The sequence below is a fragment of the Symsagittifera roscoffensis genome, chromosome 4 (genome assembly GCF_963678635.1).
Source record: "Symsagittifera roscoffensis chromosome 4, txSymRosc1.1, whole genome shotgun sequence".
Classification (NCBI taxonomy): Eukaryota; Metazoa; Xenacoelomorpha; order Acoela; family Convolutidae; genus Symsagittifera; species Symsagittifera roscoffensis.
In genome coordinates this window covers 6,284,747-6,301,277 of record NC_087065.1, presented here as the reverse complement: position 1 = coordinate 6,301,277, position 16,531 = coordinate 6,284,747, and positions in this window count along the sequence as shown.

Sequence of the window (16,531 nt, the reverse complement as noted above, 5' to 3'; positions counted from 1 at the left end):
GGAATATGATTGGTTAGTTAAGAATATTTTTTATAATTAGAGATTTATGTTTGTAACCATTTATGAATTCTAGTTTAGAACTGATTCCGCCCATCCGGGGTTTAGAGAGTTTCTAGTTTTTAAATGTTTAATGTAGTGAAGGACTGGTGATGTAGTTTCTTATTGAAGGTGCGAGCATTGACTTCTTGGAGAAAGGGGAAGTGTGACTGTTCGTGTTTGACGGAGGGAGATGTTTATGTTCGTATCTTCTAGATGGGTCTCGTTGATCGTGGTAGTTTTGTGTGATTGTGTCAAGACTTCTGATCGATGCAATGATGTATCGATTTCGTTAAATTTGGAGCGAGACTGCGTGCATTGTGAAGTTTGACTTTTTCGGGTGAAGTGCCAAGTGAGTAGGATTTTAGGATTTGTACCTGTAGTCAATATCGAGATGGCCATTGGTCTGGTTCATTGGTTTCCCTTTGCTGCGATGTTGAGTCCATACTCTAAATCCTTTGAGTCAGTGACTTTAGGCAGCAAATCAAGTATACTTGCCATTCCGAAGTTGGAATGTGATTGGGTTGTCACCTTCTTTGCTTCTCGTCTGTTGGGCTTTGCGAAATCCATACACACTGCAGTCATCTTTTAAATATATAAATTTCTTTTTAAATTTTAGTTCTAGTTATGATTTGTTTTTAATAGTTATCGCCAAAGCGTTTTTATATTAGTTTGTTTATTTTTAAAGAGTCGCTCACACTAGAGCAACTCTCGGCAAAAACAGAGTGTGGGTCACAAAGCGTGATGTAGCACGGTAGTTTAGGCCGGCTATAGAGCATGTTCAAGAGGTCCCTTTGGTTGGTGAGGCCAGTAGTGGGGTATAAACTTTAGGTCTCTTTGTGCAGAGTTTCTTTTTGTGTTCAACTTTTTGTTTCGTTTTTATAAAAATTCAATCTTTTGGTTTGGTTTTGTCTTTCGACTTTTTTGTGTTTTATTTGGTTGTGATAAGACTTGAAAGTGGTCTTCAAAAGAATAATTTATCCAGTTTTTTTTCTGATTTCAGTCTGGTTTGGGTACTGCGGGCTTTTTTTCTTAGTCATGCTATTAGTTTGTGGTTTTGTGACTTTTTTAAGCTGCGTTGGTTATTGATTAACTGGGCTAAAGGAAAGCTTGCAACGGGTGAAAACTGGTTAGAATTGTTATCAGTGAAAGTTAAAACATAAAATTCATAAATTAAACAATTCTTCGTGGGCGAGCTGTGCGATTGTGGAAAGAATTTATGGGCGAGTGAATGATTCAAATTTTATAAAAGAAGCGTCTTGTAAAAAGGTTAGTATTTATATGAATTTATTTGCGTTTTTTTTTATGAATTTACTGCATTGAAAGTTTAATTTTACTGCTTTTGGGAAATTCTAATTTATAATTTACTGCTAATTAAAAGGGTTATCTATGAATTTACTGCTATTTGTGAGAAATTTTAACTGCTTTTGTAATTTTACTGCGTTTTGTAATACGAGTTTTGGAATTTTTATAAAGAAGTTTTCATTTTTATATGTTTTTGTCTGTTTTAGATGATGGTGTGATGAGATCTAAAAAGAAGTGAAACATTTATATAGATCGGTTAGTTGTGTTCTGAATTTATTAGTGAAAATACATAATTATACTTACTTAATCATCAGCAAAAAATCCATTTGGAAAAATATCGTGAATGACATCTGTTGTTGTTAGAAGTTTAGCAAGTAAGCGGGTGATATTTTTAGTTTGCAGTAATGGCCAAAGCAGTTCAAGTGCTTCGATGATCTTGTGTTCTTCACTACTTGGTGAGAATCCATGCGGTGTGTTTTGAATGAGGTTATAAAGCTTATGATAATATTTGATGTTATGAACGTATTCTAGAATTGTGATTTCAACGGCCTGTGTTTATTCATGTGGGACAAATAGTGGACGGGATTCATCAACATTAAAAGTTCGGGTTAGTGGGCAGAATATATACATTTGTCGGATAGGGTTGTAATTTCTAATGATTCCTTGTAAGTTAGTGTCTTTGATACAATATGTAAAGTTTAGGAAAAACGGTGAAGTTTATTTGGAGCTAATAAATTGAAATCGATGGTGTGGTTGTTTTGATGGTGTATTAGTTGTGTATGAATTTGTAGTAAGTGTATGTGTCAGTTTGATTGTGCGTAGCATAATTTGGTGTGGGCAGTGTAAGTCGCGTTCTTTTGGTGTTAATAAATTAAAAGTTAATGAGAAATGGTTAAATTTACTGAAATAAGAGTCGTAAGCTTTTGTGTCGCGAAGTGCTGTGGACATAATGTGGTCATATTTTTTATTCATGGAGTTGATGGTAAATATATATGAGGATTTGATGAAAAATTCAGTTAGTTGGGGGTTTGCGTTACTATCGTCAGTTGAAAATGTATCTTCATTTGGTCGTGCAGTCGTGCAATGGCGTGATCATTATGGTTAATTGAAAATCTATTAGCTTTTTGTGCAGTGAATCTATTAAGCGTTTGGTTAAATCCCTAATTGTGATTTGTTTTTCGTGAAATGCTATAGTGAGATGATATAGCCTAGTTTGACATAGTTCATTATTGCCTGGATTATTATATAATGGGAGTGATAATGGGTTACTGAAGTGATAGAATGAGGTCCATGAAAGCGTGGGAAATAGTGCATTTTCGTAAACGTAATTTGGTTGATCGTTGTTAGGATTTGAGTGATATTAAGTGTATTGTGGACAAAACGGTATACATACTTGGAGAAATTCTTTTGTGTTAGTATGAAGTGGATGATCCATAAAGGTTTGAGCTGTTCGAGGATTAGAAGTGAACGGAGAATTGGGGAGTTTTCGTTAAAAAACTCGTTGGGCTCGTTTTTCTCTAGTAGTGGATGGAGAGCTGGAGGATTCTGAGGAAGTTATGGTCTGTAAAAGGTTATGGATGGTTAGTGTGTTAGGGTGTTGTAATTGATGATGAAGGGCTATGAAGTTATCTAATTCGTTTTCAAGTTCGGTGTCAACGGGACTAGAGTGATCAGGTGGGTCGTTGGTCATTGGGGAGTAGATTGGGGTTGCATCAGTATAGGAGGAAGGGGCTTAGGAAGGTTCATCGGTGAATCTAGTCTGGATGGGTTGAAAGGGAGTTGGGAAAAAGTGGATGGGCTAGGTTTGGAGTCTGCAAATTCATCGGGGGTTTCAATATCGGAGTTATTAAATTGTAAAATGGTGACAAAAACTGCGTTCACTGAAGTGTTGTCTGAGTCCATGCTTGGTGAATTTTTAGTATATGATGGTTCAGGGAAGGGAGGGAAGTCAAAAAGTGAGGTGATTTGGGAGTGAAGTTGGAGGTTGGATGGGTATGAAAGTTAACGGTTGAGGGATCCAATCTGGCGGCTCATCGTGAGCTAAAAAAATGGTTGTTCTGAGAAGAGAAACTCGTGGTATGTGGTTGTTCTATAATTTAATCATATGTTTCGTCTACATTCAGTTGTTGTGCTACAATGTGGGTAACTGGACTTTGTGGTTATCTATGACTTTTTGATATGTGCTCTGTCTGGGATATGTTGCTATAATTTCGTGGTACTATAGATAATGAATGGTTATTTTGTAATGTATGTAATTGTGGTGCAGTAAGTGTTGTGTTTCTAGTGTCATGTGAATTATCATATGTATTGGGTGTAGTTGATAGTTTCTTATTGTATTCATTTATTTGAGCGTCTAAAATTATTTTGTTAGTTGAAGTTGAAAATATTCCGAAAAATCCTGCGAAGAGTATGCGTGCTACACCTGCTTGTTTGTTTACTTGAGTGTGTATTGCGCATGTATTTTAAATTCCTTTCGAAATTGAGAACAATGCATATAAAATATTCACTCTTTCCAAGATGTAGTAGGGCTACCCTAGGAAGGCGAGTAGTTCATTTAAAAGGTTTACAAAACTGAAGATATTGACAGGGGAAATTGAAATACTGAAACACATTGAAATACTTGTGTACAGTATTTTTCTACCGTTTAGATAATGGTAATCTTTTGTATCTTCAAGGTATCCACTGTAGTCTTGTATGTAGATGTCTGAAAGTTCTGCAGTTTCTGCAGGTTTTGGTAAATTTTGTTTGTTGGATTGTCTTTGTATTGTGTCCATTTTTGTGAAGAGTATCTGAAAAATTTGTGTGTGCGGATGTGATGTCGTATATCTGATCTAGAGTACATATCTATTGATTGTAGATCTATATTTGGGTTTCTAGCGATAATTTTAATACTTTAAGGTGAAATTTTCTTTAATGATGGCATAAGTGTTGGGTATGGTGTGAGAAGATAATATTTATCTTCATCGGGGTTTAATTGTACAATACTGTGGCTATTTTCAGATCCACATGGGACGGCTGTATCCCAAAAGTATGTTCTTCTAGAAAATGTGTCAACAAAATGTACTTTATTTTTGTAGAGTATGGGAATTTTTTTGTAACATCTCTTATTTTCGAATACATATAATGGTAATACTTTTTTCGTACATGTGTAATACCATATTAAATTTCCTTCGTACTCAATAAAATTTGATCTATTTCCTGATAGCAAATATCCTGCCTAAGGAATGTTTAATACTGCAAGGGCAAGTGATTGTAGAATTTGTGTTTTTTTAATACTGCAGGTGCAAGTGATTGTAGAATTTGTGTTCGTTCAAGTTCACATAAGTGATGAAGCGTTTCTAGTTCTGATAACGAATTTTCTTGAAAAAATTCTACTTATTGTGTAATCCAATTTCATAGCTAAGTTGATGTCATAGAGAATTGCACCAAAATAGGTGATGTTCATAAGTGATAGTTCTTGTAAGCGTGTATGAAGTTTCATTGTTTTTTGATAATAAACTATATAATAAATTATAATAAATCTGGTATAATTTTCAAATTTCCTGTGTTCATGTCGAAACCTTTTTCGTATTCGCCAAGGATTTCAGAGTATTGTGTTTTATAAAGTGGGATGTCATTACGAGGCCAAACTGTGCATTTTGTGCATTGTAAGCGGATTCCGCAAAAAGGACGCTCCCCTTGTTCTTTTTTTGTTCTTTAATTTTCTTTGATCATTCCGACAAAATTTTCACATGTTTAAAGACTTGTCTCTGAAATCCAGGAACATACAGACACAAAATCGTGCTCCTATCCAGTGCAGAATTTGGCCTCGTAATGGTTATATTTGCAGGCGAGTTCTTTCTGGGTAGATTTGAAAACGTGTTAGTTTGTTTTCTATATTTTTAGTGTTTTTGAAATGTTGATCATTTGGTCTGATTTTTTCAGGGTTTATTTCATCATAAGTAATGGATTCAATGAAGTAACTTTGAAGAAATTTAACCATTCTTGCGTGTGTTTTTGCAACTTGAAATGTGTTACATGTGTCGTCGGGGAACCAAACAATTGTTGCTTGTGTTCTAGTTGTTGGATCGCAATACCCTTGGTTGTTTTTACAAATTAATTGGACTCCTTGATAAATTATAGTCTCGTCTTTTAAATCTCGTGTTAATTGTACTTTTTCTTATTGGATTTTCCAATCAAACAACATAATTTTACAATTTGAAGCGTTGTTAATTCCAATGTGTGGTATCCACTTTTTATCATGGAGATCATAAGTTAATCGTCCATGTGCGCCGTGGAATGGGTATTTGTCATCTAATTTTATTATTATCTTTGCATCTTTTAAGTTCTGCTTGGTGTGCAAAGTCTGGAAAAACTTGAAAATGCACTAGTTTTCTACATGTACCTTTATTTGTGGTTAAATTGTTTCTACTTAGTTCGCTTTTACAATCTTCAGAGCTAATATGTGAAAGCCTTTCATTATTACTTTGATAGAAAGATTCGTGATCAAGTCTATTTTTGTTTCCATTTAAGACTTGAGAACATTGTACTTTTTCTCTGAGAATGTTGCTGTAAACTTGTATCCTGTCAATGTTGTAGCTCTAGCTTTTGAATAAAGTGCCGCTATTATGTTCGTTGTTTCTATTTCTTGTGGTTCAGATTCGCATTGGGTTACTTAATTTATGGCGTATTTATCTAGTGTTTTTTTGTTCATTTTCTTTACAGTCATAGTGTGTGACTAATAAATCTTGGGGTCCTGTTCGAGGTGAAGGGTTTCTGTGATTTGTTGTTTCTGAAAATTTAAAAAGACGTAGGGTTTGGAAGAGAAAAATGATTTAAAAATACATGTGTAGGATAGTCCTGAATAAGGATTATAGAATGTAATGTATCCAAGTGTCTTTTTTGTATATCTATCGTATTTATAGATAATTTCTGTTGTGATAAATGGGGGAGCTAATGATTGAGCTGTTATTTTTGGTGGAGCTAGAGGGAGAGGATAATGTACTAAATTGTTTAATTCTACTGTTATTTCGAATTTGAATGTTATGTTGTCTTGTGTAAGGATTTGAATGTTGTGTTCCTGTTTGTCTCTACGAATATCGTGTCTAAGTTGTAATCTGTTAAGTGCCCAATTATGTAGTTTGCTGCTGTCAAGATGTTGACCAAATAAAAGAAGGGTGCTACGAATGTATTCCAATCTAATCGTAGTGGTGTATTATTGGATAAATGTTATTTATATCTATTTTCTAAATTGGTAGAAAAATTTGGGGGAAAGGATGTTATGATATCTGACTTATTGAAAGGGTTGAAGGGAGTGAGGGGGTTTTGGTAGTGACAAAGATGTTTCTGATGAGATTTCTGTTGGTCCATTTACCAAGTTTGGTTCACCTTGAGTGAAAGCTTGTGTCATCCAATGTGGGAGACGTTGTGATGAAGTTGGGGGATTCAAGGGATTTTCACGACTTTGTTCGGATGTAGGGGTTGATCCTGAGTAGTCCGATGGTATGTTCGGAGTGTTTTGCTGTGAGCTAGGTTGTAATGGTGGGGGGATACTTTGAAATGTACTGCTGGAACGGTGTAAGGGATTCGGAGTTGGGTATATTAAAATGAACTCTGGGAGTTGTAAAATTTCTATTTCGTCGTGGATGTATGATTTGTCTATTATTTGTAGGTTTATTTTGGTTTTGACTAGGGTGTCTTGCTCTTTTAAGGTCCTGCTGAAGAGGGGGGCTATATATTATATGTTCTTTCTTATTGTGGTTCACTTAGTGGTGCGTGACGAACTACGGGTTCTAAATGTTGTGATAAAAGTGAATGTCTTTCTTCAAATGTTTATGGGTTTTCTTGAAATGAAATACGTGTTGATGGTTGAGGGTGGTTTGTCTGACTGGATGTTGGTGTTGTTGGAGATTCCTGGGAAGTTGCATCTGGTGAGAATTGTTGTGTGGGTTGTTGATTAGCAATTTTGAAAGGTTCTTTAAAGTTATTAACTATGAAGAAAATTTATGTTGATTATAAAATTCTTCTATGAAACTGATTAGAAATATTGTTCCTAATGCAAAGGTTATTAATGAATTTCTTATACATTTGCATATTGTCAGAATTAGGGAAATCAGAAATGTAAAAATTATTAATAAAAGAAGGAAATGTCTTTCTTGTTGAAGAGTTGTTTTAACATTAAGATAATTGTTAAAATATCGTACATGAGGAGGTGGTCAAAAACTTTTGCAAGGTTGAGGTAGGCTTTGTAGAGTAAGTAGAAAGTTATGAAAAAACTGCAAAAAAATCAGAAAGAGAAAGAGAAATAATTCGAAAGTATCTATATTGAAAAATATGATGATTTGAAAAAAGATTGACATTATTGAAAAAAATTTTGAGATCATTTTCTTAAGAATACTGACTGATTTGGAAAAAAATATTTGAGAAATGATTCGTTCTTGCCGTATTAAATTTATCTTGTTGAGGCAAAGTTTGAGTGTCGTCAGATTGTTTTTTGATTTTTGACAAGTGGGTTGAGTATGGGTAGTTTTTGGTGAAGAGAAGTCTGGAGGTCTAAGAGCAAGCTTTTTGATATTGTTTTTATTTATTGGTTGACCGGGGATATCTGAGAATTATTCATACTTTAGGCTAGATGATCATGTCTTATTTTTTCTTTAGGCTTATTTAATATTTTTTCTCAAAGGAATTTCGGAGTATTAGTTGGGACAATATTGTTGATTTCTGTGTCATTTTATAGGGGAGGGTTGTAATATTTAAATTCTGTTTATTTCGGTTGTCAAATAAGAGCGTGTTGCTTATTTTTGACCTGGAGGTCCTTAGTTATAGTTATATATATATATGTTTGAAGTTTGCAAAGTGTCGGCTAGAGAAGTGGTGTCAAATGAAGTGCTGTTTAGACAGCTTCTGATTGGCTAAAGTTGATCTAGTTCTTCAAGGGTGTCAGCATGATTTTGAAGAAAAAGAAAAAAAGAATTGATTATATTTCGAAAGGTTCAAGAATGATAATTAATCTGAGAGAAGTTTTTTGAATTCAACTTTCTTTAATATTTTAGATTGTGGAATGAAGGTATTATATAATCTTTTCGTGGTTGATTTCGAAGTCGTGATGATTGTCGGTTTTGAGAGGTTTCTTTTATGTCCTGTGGTAAAATGTTTTCTTTTAATTTTTGGTTTTTTTGCTTTGTTTTTGAGGTATTTCTTTATTTTTTGTTTCTTGGGGTTTTTTTGTCGAGTGTTTTCGTTATTTTTTGTTTCTAAAATTTGTTATAAGGAATTTGTATCAATTGTTTGTTCTTGACTTTTGTCTGAGTTATTGTGAACAATTTTAATTGCTTTAAAGGAGTATAATTGTGTTAGTTCGCGAAGGGCGTATTCTTTTGGGTAGTATGGTAAAAGATTGTTTTGGTGTTGATCAATTTCTTTTTTATTTGAATCAATAAGTTTATATGTTACATCAGTGGGTTTGTCAGTAATCTGAAATTGTCCTTTTGGGATTGGTTGTAACTTTTTGATATTCTTTTTTGTACTACAAAACTTGGAAGTAAGACGAATGTTCCAATGTTTAAATTTGTAGGTGGCGTGAATTTATTTGGGAATGAATATTCTCTCTTTTTAAATGTTTTTGTTTTGCTATTTTTTGATAAATTTCCTTTGTGTTTTTTATCTCTGTTTAAAATCCCATCGGTATGTGTGCCGAAGGCTAATTTCAAAGTTTGTGGGTGATGAAAATGATCTTCATCGTGTGTATGTAATGGTAGATTAAAACACATTGATTCTTTTGTTGGTTGGCAATAGCTTTGTGCGTTTTTTGAGGAGTTTGCTGTGAACATTATTGGTTTTCGTGGCTTTTGATTAAAAACCAATTCATAGATTCATAGTCCTAAGGTTGTTGTTATTTGTGAATTATAAGCTAAGGGGAATAATTTTACATCTGTTGACCATTCAGTTTATTTTGTATCGTTTCCATTTATGATACATCTGAGATATTCTTGCAATGAACAGTTCATTCCTTCGACTAACCATTAGTCCAAGGGGCATGAGATGATCGTACTTTGTGTTTGATGTTATATAGATGGCATAATGTAATAATTTCATTGTTAATGAACTCGGTGCCATTGTCTGTGACAAGGTTTTCTGGCAATCCGTATTTCGCTATCCAGTGTTATAAAGCGTTTTATATGCATATTAAGCGTTACAATGAGGTACTGGGTTAAATTCTACGTAGTGTGTGAATGAGTCAACTATGAACATTATATGTGAGTTTCCTTCCGAAGAGGGCGATATTGGTTCTTTTGTGTCAAATGATATTCGGTGGTTAAAGTATAAACTTTATCCTTTAAAATCTCGTTTTTCTGCTATTTGCTTTTGATGTGGGTATGGTTTATTTGATTGGCATGTCATGCAATCATTGCATAATACTTTAATCCAAATTGGTGCATTTGGAAGGTAAAAGTTTTGGATGAAATTTGAGTATGTTTTTTCTGATCCTGCATGTCTTTTATTATTTAAGGAAGGTGAAATGTGAAATGCTAGGAGTATTATACATATTGGTAAACATGGTACTTTCAATTCCGATGTTTGATATTCTAAAAAACTTGTGTTCTCAAAAATGGATATCTTGTTAAACTTTCTAAAGTATCTTAGAAGTATTTTATTTCCTAGAATTGTGATATCTGCCTTTATGGGTTTTGTTTTATAAGTGTGCCAAGACTTTAATTGTCTAATAACTAGATTTTGGTATTTTTGTAGTACCTCAAGTGTTCATTTCTCTGTTTTTGGTAGAAGGATATTTTTGATTTCTAAATTTGAGAGAGGTATGCTATCAGGAGGGTCATGGAGGTTAAAAACTGGATTTATTGTGTACTTTGAGTCGGTATCTGGGAGTCCTGATCAATTTCTATTATCAGTTAAACTTTCTTTTTCTATTAAAAGGAATAGGTCTGTCTTGTACATTTTTTGTTTGAATGGTTTTTATTGTGTATTGTTTTTGATCCATGATGAAAATGGTATTGGTTTAAACGTAGAGTTTCCTAAAAGGTCTACTTGGAAGTGATTGTTTTGGCAATCCAAACATAATGGAAATTGTTGTAAGTTATTTATCTGTTTTTGATCAAAATCGGTTTTTACTGCGTATTTGCATTCTAGTTTTGGTGATGTTTCATCTTTTGCATGGAAAAACTCAATATTTTGTCGTATTTCTACTGTTGTTTTTCTTGTTGATAATTCAGGTGGTGTATTTCTACTAAGTGTGTCTGGTAGTGCAAGATTTTTTCCTGCTGTCCAAAATATATGTAGCTTTGGGAATTTCATTAAAATTAATTGAAATCTGTAAACTCTATGGTTTGGGTTTGATTTTTGTGTGAAAAAAATTATAGGTTTATGATCTGTAAAGAGAACTGTTGGATGTTTTGAACCAAGTATTAAAAATTCATATTCTGTGAGAGTGTATATTATTGCTGTGCATTCTCTCATAAATGTAGAAAGTCTAAATTCAACTTGTGTGAATAGTCTCAAATTTGCTGAAATAAGATTCATCTTATTTGTTCTACTGTGTGATTGTAATAATGCTGCGCGGATGCCAAAATTTGAGGCGTCGCACATAGAAAAAAATGGTTTGTGTGGTTCTGATATTTGTTCAGTGAGAATTGTTTTTCTTTCTTCAAATCTTTTCTGATTTTCTGTTTTCCATTCAACATCATTTTGTTGCCTGAGAATGTTATAAAATGGTCTTAAATATAGTTGCATTTTATAAACGTATTTACTTAAGAAATTGAGCATTCCAAGAAATTTTTGGATTTTCTTTTTATTTGATGGTGGTTGAAGTTTGATGATTGCGTCTATGAGGGATTTTAATGGAGTGATTGTATTTCCTTCGATAATATGTCCTAGGAATTTTACACGGGTGAGAAAAAAATATGATTTATCCTGGGCTGCTTTTATGTTTTCTGTTAGTAGTATTTGATTAAATTTTTCGAAGAAAGTACACAAATCGCTTTTTGTCTGTGATTGCATGAAAACATCGTCTAAATATGTTTTTACCTTTTTACTGAGAATGAGTGGTCAAAAAATCTTACTCATAAATGCTGAGAATGCTGCTGGTCCTATGGAAATTCCATAGAAAAGTCTATTAAAATCGTATTGTTGGTTTCCAAGGACGGATTTTGTAAAGTGTCTTGATTGTTCATCTAGTGGCATTTGATTGTAAGAACTGTTCATATCAGCGGTTGTGAAATATTTTCCGTTTATCTTTGGCAGAATTACTTGAATGCTTTGGTTCTGTAGGCCAATTACATTTAGGTTCATCAATTAGTGAATTCAGATATCTTGCAGCTAGTACGATTTTTAATGATTCTTCTTTAGCTAAAATAAAAACGGGATTTATGATTGTTGGTTGTTCTTCATATTCACTGCGGAAAACACTTCATTTTGTTCCAGAATATCTAGTAATCTTTTTAAGTTGTCTTGCAAGTGAATTGGGACTTTAATTGCTCGTTGCTTTTTGAAAATTTTGTCAGGTTTCAGAGGTAGATGTTATGGTGAATTTACTTTTCCAACATCAAATTTGGATGTGGCTTAAGCATTTAAGTATTTTAGTAATAGTGCGGCTAGTTGTTCAAATTCTTTTTGCGTAATTTGAGAGTGTTGAAAATTGAACATTGTGAGGAATTTTTGATGTTCCTTGGTGTATTTTGATATCTGGAATGTCGGTTTAATTTAAGGTGTTTTTGTAAAATAGTCTGTGTTTCGTTTTTTATCACTTATTGTATTATTAATTGACAATTCTTCTTTAAGAATAGTTGATTGGCATTTATCTAATAATTTCAAAATATATTTTACTCTATATGCTACTTCTAATGTGGTAGAGATTGTTTTATTTGTTTCGCAATAACCTAGAAGTCATAGAGGTAATGTTATTTTGTATGGAGAATTATTGTATACAAGTAGTGAAATTTTATCTGAATTTGTGTTTTTCGTGTAGTTGATGGATGAGATTGTTACTCGGAAAAATTTGTGAATTGGCTTAAATTCAAAGTCTGACATATATAGTCGTTATTTGTTTTGTTTCAAATTATATTGATGGAGTTGATTTATTGAAAAGTAGTATACATATCCTGCTAGTGGTTCCAGGTGTTTTTGTTCTAGGTTATATATGGGGTAAAATTTTCAGAAAAATGGCGCTTGTTTATTTAGTCATTGAATAAATGTTAGTGATGAATTTTTAATTTTTGTGTATTTGTCTTCTATGTGTATTTTACTATTTAAAATATTAATAGTATGGAAAAGTTTGGTGATAAATGGTAGTCCAATAATATTGTGTTTTATATCTGTGATATGGAATGTTTGTTTGAAAGGTTTGGTTAAGAGTTTATTTTGTTCCATTGTTCGGTTAGGAATAAGGATTATTTGGGTTTTTCGAAAATTTGTTAAATTTGATCACTGTGCTGTAGCTAATTTGCTTGAGGTTTTTAAGGGTGTCAATTTTGGATGTAGAAATTGATTTTAATTCCAGGTGGGAATGTTTATTATATTTGATTCTGCTTCTGAGTCTATTAAATAATCAATTTCGAGGTCTGTTGATTGAAAATCCACAACTTTTTTCGGATATTCTAAAAAAGTGGTATTGTCCAAATTTTTTATTTGGGTAGTTGTATTTTGTTTGATGAATTTTTATATATTTCGTTTGTGCTGGAACTTCCTTTAAATTCTTGTTCAGTATAGTCTATTATTTCTTAAATATTTTCAGGGTTTTGGAAGTTGTCATGATTATTTTGGTAATAATTCGATTCTATTGGTGTTTCGTATTCGTTTTCAATCTGAAGTATATTTATTGAAAGTATATTTTCTGTTCTGCTTTCATCGACTGTGGATTTGCAAGTTACGTGATTTAGATGTAATTATGTGGTTTCTGTGTTATCAATACCGGGAGGGTCTGATTGAGTTTGTTCAGTTGATTGTAATTGGTTAATTTGTCTTCGATGTTTAGGCGTACTACTTCTATAGTTTTGTTGTGACTTCTGAAATTGTGTATTATTTCTGTGCGGTGACTGAGAAAACTTTCTTTGTCGATTTTGATAATACGAGTTACTATTTTGGAAATTGTCACTTTATCTTTTCGATAGTTTTTGTAATTTGATCTATGGTAGTTTGATCTATTGTTTGAATAGTCTCGTGATCTGTTGTTTTGATACTGTCTGTTTCTATTATTTGAATATTTTCTGTTTTTACTGTTTGCGGAGTTTCTGGATCTATCGTTTGAATAGTATATTTTAGCAGAGTATGAACGGGAACTGTTTTTAACGAAGTTCGAATAGTTGCTTCAAATTTGAATTTGATCTTGAATAATTATTTTGATATGGATTGTTTTGACTGTTTGATCGACTATATCTTTTCTGTGAGAATTTCGTGAATTTCGTCGATCCGGAGATCTTCCTCGATAGTTATATTTGTAGAGTGACTTTTGTCTAGAGATATTATAATTGCCAGGGAGTGGTTTGCCTGAACTGTTGTTACTGTGAATGTTTTTTTTTGGGTAGTTTTGGTCTTTTTTCATGTATTGGTAAGAAGATTTGTTTGGTTCTCTGTGTTTTTGCGGTTTGTTTTGATTATCTTGTTGTTTTTGTCTACATTCAGCAATGCTGTGTCCGTATCTACGGCAAAAGTTACACCATTTTTTGAACGGTGGTTTGCCTTAAAAAATTTGGATTTTTCTCGTAGATATTTATTGTTTGAGTGATTTTTTCATCCAGTTCAGTGTCAGAGTCATGAATATTAATTATTTGTGAAGTAAGGGTTTGGATATTATTTACATATTGTTGTATTAAGTTTTCTGTTTCTTCCAGTTTCATAGTGATTTTCGTTTGTTCTAGTTTATCTACTAATTTTCTGAAGTCTAAATTGGGTTCTCGAATTGAAGATGGATGTGATGCTCTCTCTTTTATTGCTATTTTTCGTAATTGAGGTGTTAGAGTTATCATTAAAAATTTTGTAATTTTAGTTTTTTTATGATCATTTGTATTAAGGGAATATAGTTTTCTTACTAGTATTTCAATTCTAACTGTTGGTTGTTTAATTGTTTCGTTTGGGATTCTACAAATTTTATTGCATAAAATTCTTTGATGTTGTTTGTTTCTTTTGGAGTCGAAAATTTTTGTTTGAATCTTTTCCAATCTGATTTAATAAAAGTAGTAGGTAAAACTAAAAACCATTTTTGGGCTTCGCCATCAAGTCTGGTTTGGATTAGAGCTGTGCGTGTATGTATCCAATTTTGATGAATCGGTGTATTTACTGGTTCAGGTCCTAAATTTAAAATCAAATTTGCTGTCACTGCATTTAAATAGTCCTTACGGATTATTCGGGATCTGTTGTTGTGAATACCCTTAATGGCTTATTTGAAGATATTGAGGATCCACCCATAAGATATGGATTCACGGTCATTTGTAGTGATTCTGCGGCATTTGTTATTTGAGAGAAATTTGTAGGTTGAGTTTTTGTTATTTCATGTTGTTGTAGATAATATGTAGTGGACTTTCATTTTGCATTTGAGTTGGTAGATAATTTTGTGTTTTCACTGGGTTTTGTGATTGAAAATTATTATTATATGGGGTTGGGTGATGTGTTGTTTGCCTTTGTTCGTTTCGTGTATATGTTTCGAAAAGATCTGGTTGATATAAAGGATCTGGTTGATCGATGTTTTACTTATTGTGATGATTATTTGTGCGAAATTGTTGATTTTGATAATAATATTCTTCGTCTTCTGAGTAATGTGGTTGATTTCTAACATGTTTGTTTGCGATGTTTTTTTTGTTGGAAAAAATGGGTAATTTTCGCTACGATCCAGTGTAGCTCGTGGCTGGTCGTTAAAAATACTGATTTTGATGTTTGTTGTGGCACAATTTGATTTTGTGATTGTGGTTGATTTTGATTAGTATTGGGAGATTTGTTGATCTGAATTTTTGGAAAAAATTCTAGTTATGATCTGAGAAATTATTTCTGTTTGATGTCTTTTGCTTATTTGTTTGTCTTGATGTTGTTTCTGGTCTAAATGTTTGGTAGTCCATTTGTGAATTTTTGAATAACTGAAGGTTTCACTGTCGATTGTATAGTTGTTTGTGGAAATACTGTGTTTTTATTTTTTGGAGTTGTAAGTGTTGGATGAATAGGAGAAATGCTTTGTTGTTTTGTTGTTGGCATTGTTTCAATTATTTCTTCATTTACGAAATGTGATGGGTTTGGATATCTTGCTGTGTAAGATCACTTGTTCCATTGCAGTTTTTTTGGTTAATAGGTGTAGAAATTAGGCTATTATTTCCTTCTCTATCTGTGAATATTGAATTATAGTTAATAGGTATTGCATCAATAGTAAGTGGAGTTATTCTAACATAATCTTTATTGATGGAAATCGTAGTCATTGCTTGATTGAGATGTCAGTTGGTATATTAATAGATGATGGATGAGACGATTCAGGGTCCCAAACATAATATGTTTTGTCTGCCAATATAGTTTCATCATCTCAATTTTGTGTTTGGAAATTTTTTCTGGCTACTGATATCAGGTCACGATTATGGGCAAAATAATCATTTATAAACCATGCTAGTAATTTTTGTAGATCGTGTTTAACATTTTGTGATATTTCGTTATTAGTGAGATTTTCACGGATTGTGCTTAAAAGTTTTGAAAAAGTAGTAATTTCTTGTCCTACAGCTGTATGTCGGGATGTTTGAATTGGTGAGTCACCCTGTGTTTCTCTCAATTCTAGTATAGATAGATAGCTATAAATATTTGAGAATACATCGTTTGTGAATATGGAATTTGCTCTTTGTGAGTTTTGGTGTTGTATATTTTTTATATAGTCTGTAAAAATTTTCGAGAATTCTATATCTATATCGTCTGTTTGTATTTGGTGTTTTTGGTGAATTTGTTTTGGTGATTTGGTTTCGATTGTGTATATACCATACTGTGATGTGATATTACATATATTTTTTAGGTAGTGATCAAGGATTTGTCGTTTTATTTGTACTTCAGGGAATTCTTGTTTACATGGGCTAATTCCTTTTTCAAATAAGTTTACGATTAAGTTATGGCAAAATTGTACTTGTTCTCGGGAGGGATCATTTAGTGGTTTTATAAGAAATGGGAGAATTGAGCTATCGTCAAAATTTTCGTCGTACTTGATTATGTTTAATATTGTAAATCTCTTAGTGTGTAACATTCA